The 6,779-nt window shown below is 33.9% G+C and overlaps 1 long non-coding RNA gene across 1 annotated transcript; it reads right to left on the reverse strand.

Moving 5' to 3' along the window:
• Window positions 1–4,833: 4,833 nt before the first annotated feature.
• On the reverse strand, window positions 4,834–6,574 carry LOC111365849. Its single transcript, XR_002697507.1, has 4 exons — window positions 6,504–6,574; window positions 6,075–6,134; window positions 5,266–5,342; window positions 4,834–5,134 (listed from the first exon to the last, which is right to left on the reverse strand). It is a non-coding gene; the product is annotated as an uncharacterized LOC111365849 (long non-coding RNA).
• Window positions 6,575–6,779: the final 205 nt, after the last annotated feature.

Raw genomic sequence — 6,779 nt, forward strand, 5'->3', positions numbered from 1 at the left:
ATATCTTCCGTTATGCAGGAAGTGGACTGGGTTGTTCCGAACGAAATCCTGGGTATTCTTATTTTGCCACAGGTTGTAAGCCGTCTTCAGGTAGACCACCCACGCGACGTAAGGGAGCCCGATACGAGTCCACTACTCGACTTAAGAAATGCACTTGATGTGGGAGAGTTGGTCATAGTTGAACCAGATGTTCGAACCCCATTGTATCACAAGCGACGTGAACAAGCACGATGTGTAATAGTGGTTGTCAAATGTAATCCCCAAAAATGTAATTTAAATAAGCAGTGTACATTTCCAACTTATTTTATGAATTTTTTGTTATTATCGTATGCAAACAAAAATTTGATCGTTATGTTTCGCAAGCGAAGTACCGATCATATCGGTTCCATTACCACAAACGAGATGAATACGTTTTTTTATTATAAACTTAGCCGATCATATAAGTTCTATTAGCTTCGACTGACAGTCTATCGAAACGTAAAATTGATTTTCATCAAGAGACAGTTCACAACCAAAACATCAACATCATGTCCCAACAGTTCACATGTCGTTCTCGACAAATGATCTCTGTAATTCTCGACAGTCGAGATTAATAACGGCTTCAAAAAATATACTACTGCGGTTACCTATTATGAACATGCTGTTTCTGCATGTACGCAAAGGACGTGACCAAAATCATCCTTTCCACAAAATAATATACATAATTTCCTACAAAAGGGCCATTTATTGCACACTTGCATTGCTTTCGACAAATTAAACTTCTCCCCCACTTTCTCCATCAGACTCGTTTGAGCTAATGACAATTACTTCTTGAGGTAAAATGTGAGCCAGCCACTCGTTCGAGTGGGACGGTGATTTGATCGGACCTCTAACCTTGAAGACTTGATCGAGCACACATTTTGATGACTTAGATTTTGCACTTGACACCTCTTCGAACTCGACACCATGGTGCTCAACTCTTACCTCCTCGTTGTCTGAGAATAAAACGATGAAAAATTCAGGGGACGAACCCAGTATCAACGGATGCATATTGGGGTTGAATTGTTCGTTACTGGAGATGGATGAACCCATTATCTCGTATCAACTATCTCTTTCAAAAAGGGAGCTCATAACAACTTTTTGAAGTCTTTTAAGGGGTGGTTTATGAACATGAAGTCCTACACTGGAATTTATAATTAGGCAGAGAAACTTGCACACTAAAGGCCAATTAGTATTCATTTACCAACTTATTTTCATCACATCTCAAATGCAATTTGATAGACAACGCTTGTGATGCCTTGAATAACTAAGTTTACTTCCATTGCAAGGACTTGTAACTTGGAAAAAATGAGAAACTTATAATATCTACACTAAGATGTTAAACTAAGACACTTGTATTGGTTAAACTTATAATTTCCATTTTTCCAAAAGCGAGAAACTTATAAAACTTGAAATGATTTCCTCATTTTTCGAAAGTGATAAAGTTATAAAATGCACCAATTTCCATTTTTCAATTGCACAACATCCCAAACAATTGAACTGTCGGTCCCAACAGATTTTTTTTTTCATTCTCGACAGTTGACGAAAACGTGCACATCATTAAAGATCATGTAACTTCGAATTTGTTAAACTACAGAATAAATGAAGAAAAACAAACATAAGGAAAATGTATACCACAATGCTCTTCATGTAAGTTGAAAGTGTCACAATGCTGTGCAGGTAAGTTGAAAGTGTCATAATACCTTGGCTGAAAAATTGCTTGTAAATAACAATGATATTATGGTATTTATAACCATCCTAAGGAGAGGAAGCAGTTACTTCAGTATCTACCCAATCACCAAGTCCAATCTCCAAGTAAATCTGAAAAGCAATTGGTGTGGTGATTCAATATAGTAAGTGTACCTTTATCCCCCATTGTACCATAATTACTAGGACATTGCTAGTGACTTAAATCTTAAATTATGTGTACAATTCATTTCATCTGGTTTCCGCAACTAATTACTTCTCATTTGCTAGCTTGTTAGTTATACCATTGTTGTAATGCTACAGTTTCTCACAAAACATATTCATCATCTTAACCTACATAAAAAAATACCAGTGACAAGGAAATAGACATAAACTCACTTGTGAATTAGTTGTGTACCATGATTGCATGACTTTGACACTTTTAATGGGTCCTCATCTTAACCCAATCTATAGTTTATGAAGGCACTATCATATTCAATCTCACCATGTACTCCTAAATGGATATTCGTAAAACCTATACATACATATAGGTTTAAACTTTTCTTCAACTTCTTTGCAGATTGAAAATCAAAAGGAAATTTTATAATCAATGTAATGTACGAGGCTGGACAGAAAATGAAACAAGACATGAACTACGGTATTTACGATTCACATAATAGACTAAAGCCGGATAACTTATGTGGTTTCTAATAATACAGCAGTGTCAGCAAAAGTAAACAGTGACACGGCATTCACCATGGTCATTGCAAAATGCGAGGAATGCGTCAAAGTGTCACCACGCTCGCCAATAAACATTCAAATGTAATTTACGAAAAAAAGGAGGTAAAAACTACAAGTGTCCAGGCAATTAACAAACATCTTTCACCTCCTAAACCAAAGCAAAAAAATGCAAACGCAAGTTCAACCATTAATCCGAATGCTACAGTCGGCAATTCTTTCACATTTAATTATTTGTTCTCTTCGCCCTCCCCCTCGTATACAGAGTCCTGGTAGCAGGTGTCGGACGTCGCAATCGTGCCGATCGTCGTCTCTTTGTAGTAACTCAACCTCCTGCTCGGACTACAGTGGTGGGAACTAGGAAAGTTGCAAAGTAAACGGATGGCACGAATGAAAGCAAGTGAAAGTAAGGTTATGACACACGTAACATAAATATTGAAACGAAATATATGTCAAGTGTCGATAAAAATTTCCACCAAATGCATAGAACGAGTATCACCCATATTACTTCAAGTCGCATTTGCAATTTACTTATGTAAGATCGAAATTAATATAAAATACACTGAGCTGAGGCAATGACTAAGCTGTCATTCTCGACATTTTATCCGTGGACAAGTTCATCTCTCGAGAATTACTAAGGCTAACTATCGAAAAAGATAGATCAGCAACAATCGTCGACATATGAACTGTCGAAAAATCTAGTTTTTTTTCCTTCCTACATAGGTATTATACAAAAGAAAAACATGTAGGTGAAATTCGTTATAAAAAACTATAACATTCCAATTTCAGTGCAAGGATCAATGTGTTTGTGTAACTTTTTTTTTTTTTTTTTTTTAAGGTCAAGGGTCAATGTGTTTGTGTAACATTCATTAGAGTTCCAATTATGTACCACAATTCACATTTTCAATTGACTCCAACAGTTAAATAGGACATGAAGCAGATAGACAAGTGACTAGAATAGTACAATTAATTAATGTCAAAACTTTCCCTTGAAACATATTTCTCTTTATGTTAACTTTAGAGTTTGATACTAGTGCTTTATTGTTAATGCATAAATTTTGATTTCAGATAATACTGTTTCTGAACAAGAAATTTCTTTGGAAGTCTAAAATATAAAGACAATATATCTAAGTTTCCAAAGCCAAAACACATCCAAGCAATAGGCTGCAGCCTGCAGAAGAGTTATGCAATTAAGATTTTTTAAAGCGGGTCTTAAAAACAAGTTACTAAAGAAACGAATCAATTATGTATTTCTATGACCACAGATAACCAGAATTCGTAAGCGAGATAATTTATGTGAAAAAATAGAGGATGTGTGTAATCATGATATATTTAAAGTACAAAGGAAGATTTGATAAATTTTGAAACAAATTACCTTATTTATTAACCCATCATCAATTACAGAACTGCTAATGCTCTTAAATAGCTCAAATAATGCTTCAACTTCACTAACATTGATTGCAGAAAAATAAAATTCCACGTCTTCAGGTTTTGACTTAAAAAACTACAAGGAAAGCATTGAGATAGCATATCATAGCAACAACCTTAGATGACAATGAATGAGTGTTGACTCAAAAGCTGAGTGAAATAATTTTTATTGTCAAGTGTAAATAAAGTATTTGTTCAGCATGTTAATATAAACCCCAAAGAGATTTTAAGGCATAATGTATTAATAACTTTACAAATTTCAATTAAATGCAACGAACAGGCAAGTCGCCACTCATCATAAAAAAATACAATACAATACAAATGCTAAACTACAAAAAAAGATTGTGCAGTAACTCCTGTTTCCCTAAAAATCAATCATAACCCAAAAAAACAGATCAATAAACCATATTTTCTTGTTCGTTACAGTTGATTGACGACGGTAGGACTGTATTTTTTTTGTGGAACAAAGCAAAGTAGAAATTAAGAAAAGCTAATGGAGAAGAAGAAACCAAACCTGGGAAAGAAAGAAAATTGTGGGGAAGAAAACAAAAACAATGATAGATGAAAGGGACAAGGGACAAGGGACAAGGGAAAGGAAAGGAAAATTACCTAAAAAGAGTGACATGGATAGGGGCGAAGCCAGGAAAATTATTTAGTGCGGGCACAGTTTAAAACTTTAGACGATCAAATTTTTAGATTTTAGCTAGGCAGCCTAGGCTTCTCCTAGTCATTGTATAAAACCTCTAGCTATAAAAATAGCCTATAAATAATATTTATTCATTAGTTAATCATTTTTCATAATAATAATAATCCTTCAAGCTTTTTTCATAACAAGCAATTCCAACAACAAAAATTCCTCAACCTCTGACATAACTATATTTACAAAGTCAAGGCAAAAATTTGACAAGTACAGATTTTACATGATATATTTTTAGCAAAACATAAACCTTAATTTCGTACACAAACAACAGACCCATCACTAATTTCTCATTCTTTTGAATTCGACAAAATTACACAATATAGTAAACAAGAGTTTAACTCTTTTTCATTCTTAATACTATTCAATTTTATCGCTATTGAACATTTCGTCATTATCTAACATCATCCGGTAGTCACAGCAAGATGTTCAACACCCATTATTATTACAGTTAAAGAGGAGTTGTACTTTGGTTTTGCTTTGCAGGTAGGCATTCCCGTGCTTCTCGAATGGTCGGGACATTTTTTCATGTTGGGTATTATACTTTGCTTTCCACCTTCTTCGACCCTGCAATAAGGTAATAAAATTTCACCTCTCATGTCTAATCTATTCTTTCGATGAAGAGCATGCAACCTTCAACACTTCTCACTGTGGGGATTTTATTGTACAAGTATTTTGCAATCGATTTAAAGACTTACTACATAAATTGTTGTAGGCCATTGTTAAACACATTTCCAGCCAAAATGAAATACGAATGGAGGCGTTGGCTTGAGGCCTGAAAATATGGAGTTGGTTTAGACTATAAATTAAGTAATCTGGAAAAAGATAATAGAGAAGAATGACGCTGATAGAGAAACAGCGGATGCATGCTTGAGTTTAGTGTATGCTTTAAGCAGGTTTGCTGAATTGCTGTTATTCATACAATAAATCAGTCCGGAAAGTGTTTTGATGATTTGGACAGAACATATCACTCATTTGGTTGAAAATTTGATGAATTTTTTGTATTTAATTAAAATGTATAGTGAAAATTATTTGTTAAATTAGACTTACATTTTTAGTTAAATCAAACAGAGATTTAGTATCATTAGGAGAAAGAAAGAATCTGATAGTACAAAAAACTCGAGAGCAAAATTTTCCAACTTTTTATTACATCATAGATAAGAAATTACATCACAAAAAACTCATTCCTTAAAATCGACTTGTAAATAAAGGTGCTCAATGTACTTATTAAGGCAGACTCTTTAGAATTCATTTCCATTTCCACTTCCACAGAAAATTAAAAACCCAGCAATAACTGAATTCTAAAAATTACACACAGTACTAAACTAGAATTTTAAAACAAAATATTTCAAAATTTAATTAATCACCCTGTATAACAAATCATAAATTATTCCCTAATGTTAAAAAAAAAAATGGAACTAGAAAACAAAAAAAAAAAAAAAAAAAAAGAGAGAGAGAGAGGGAGAGAGAGACGCTTACAGCGACGACAGTGAAGAAAGGTACTTACAAGTTATAATTGGAACCAACTATGATGTAATTGTATAATGTCGTTAAAAAGCCTTTCCTTCTGAGAATCATCGCAAAATAGCAATAATAAAAAAATTTCCCAGAAAATAACATAAGAGCTGAAAATTATGTACAGGACGAATTGACAAAACAAATAAGAAAAAAGGATAAGCAAAAAAATACCCAACAGCAATTCGGATAATTATTTTTATCTCACGAAGTGACTGCGTCTATAATAATGGGCAAGATCTTTTGTTTTAATCACAAAACTTAATTATGATTTATTACTCTAACCATACAAAGGAGACAATTACATGAAGCAAAAGAAGCAATTGACACGGAAAAGACCAATTAAAAAAACACAAAAGGAAAATTCGAGGGAAGAATTTCAAGAATACGTAAAAGAACGGGTCAAAGAATATGTGCATACCTGCAGTTGGTGAGAAGATTAGCAAAGTTCCCAACTGGTTAAGCGTGGGAATGGGAGGAACGAGGAGAGAAAAAAATTGACAAATTAGGGTTTAAACATAAAGGATATAAGGGTAATTGGCACAAAACGTCCCTACCTTTCAAGTTTATTGTGGAAAACGTTCCTACCTTTCATTTTTTGACATTTTTGCCCTCATTTCAACCTTTCTTTGCGCTGGACGTCCTTCCGTCCATATTCCGTCAGTTTTTCCGTTAAACATTCGGGTAATTGGCACAA

Source organism: Olea europaea, chromosome 17, assembly GCF_002742605.1.
Source record: "Olea europaea var. sylvestris chromosome 17, O_europaea_v1, whole genome shotgun sequence".
NCBI classification, from domain to species: domain Eukaryota; kingdom Viridiplantae; phylum Streptophyta; class Magnoliopsida; order Lamiales; family Oleaceae; genus Olea; species Olea europaea.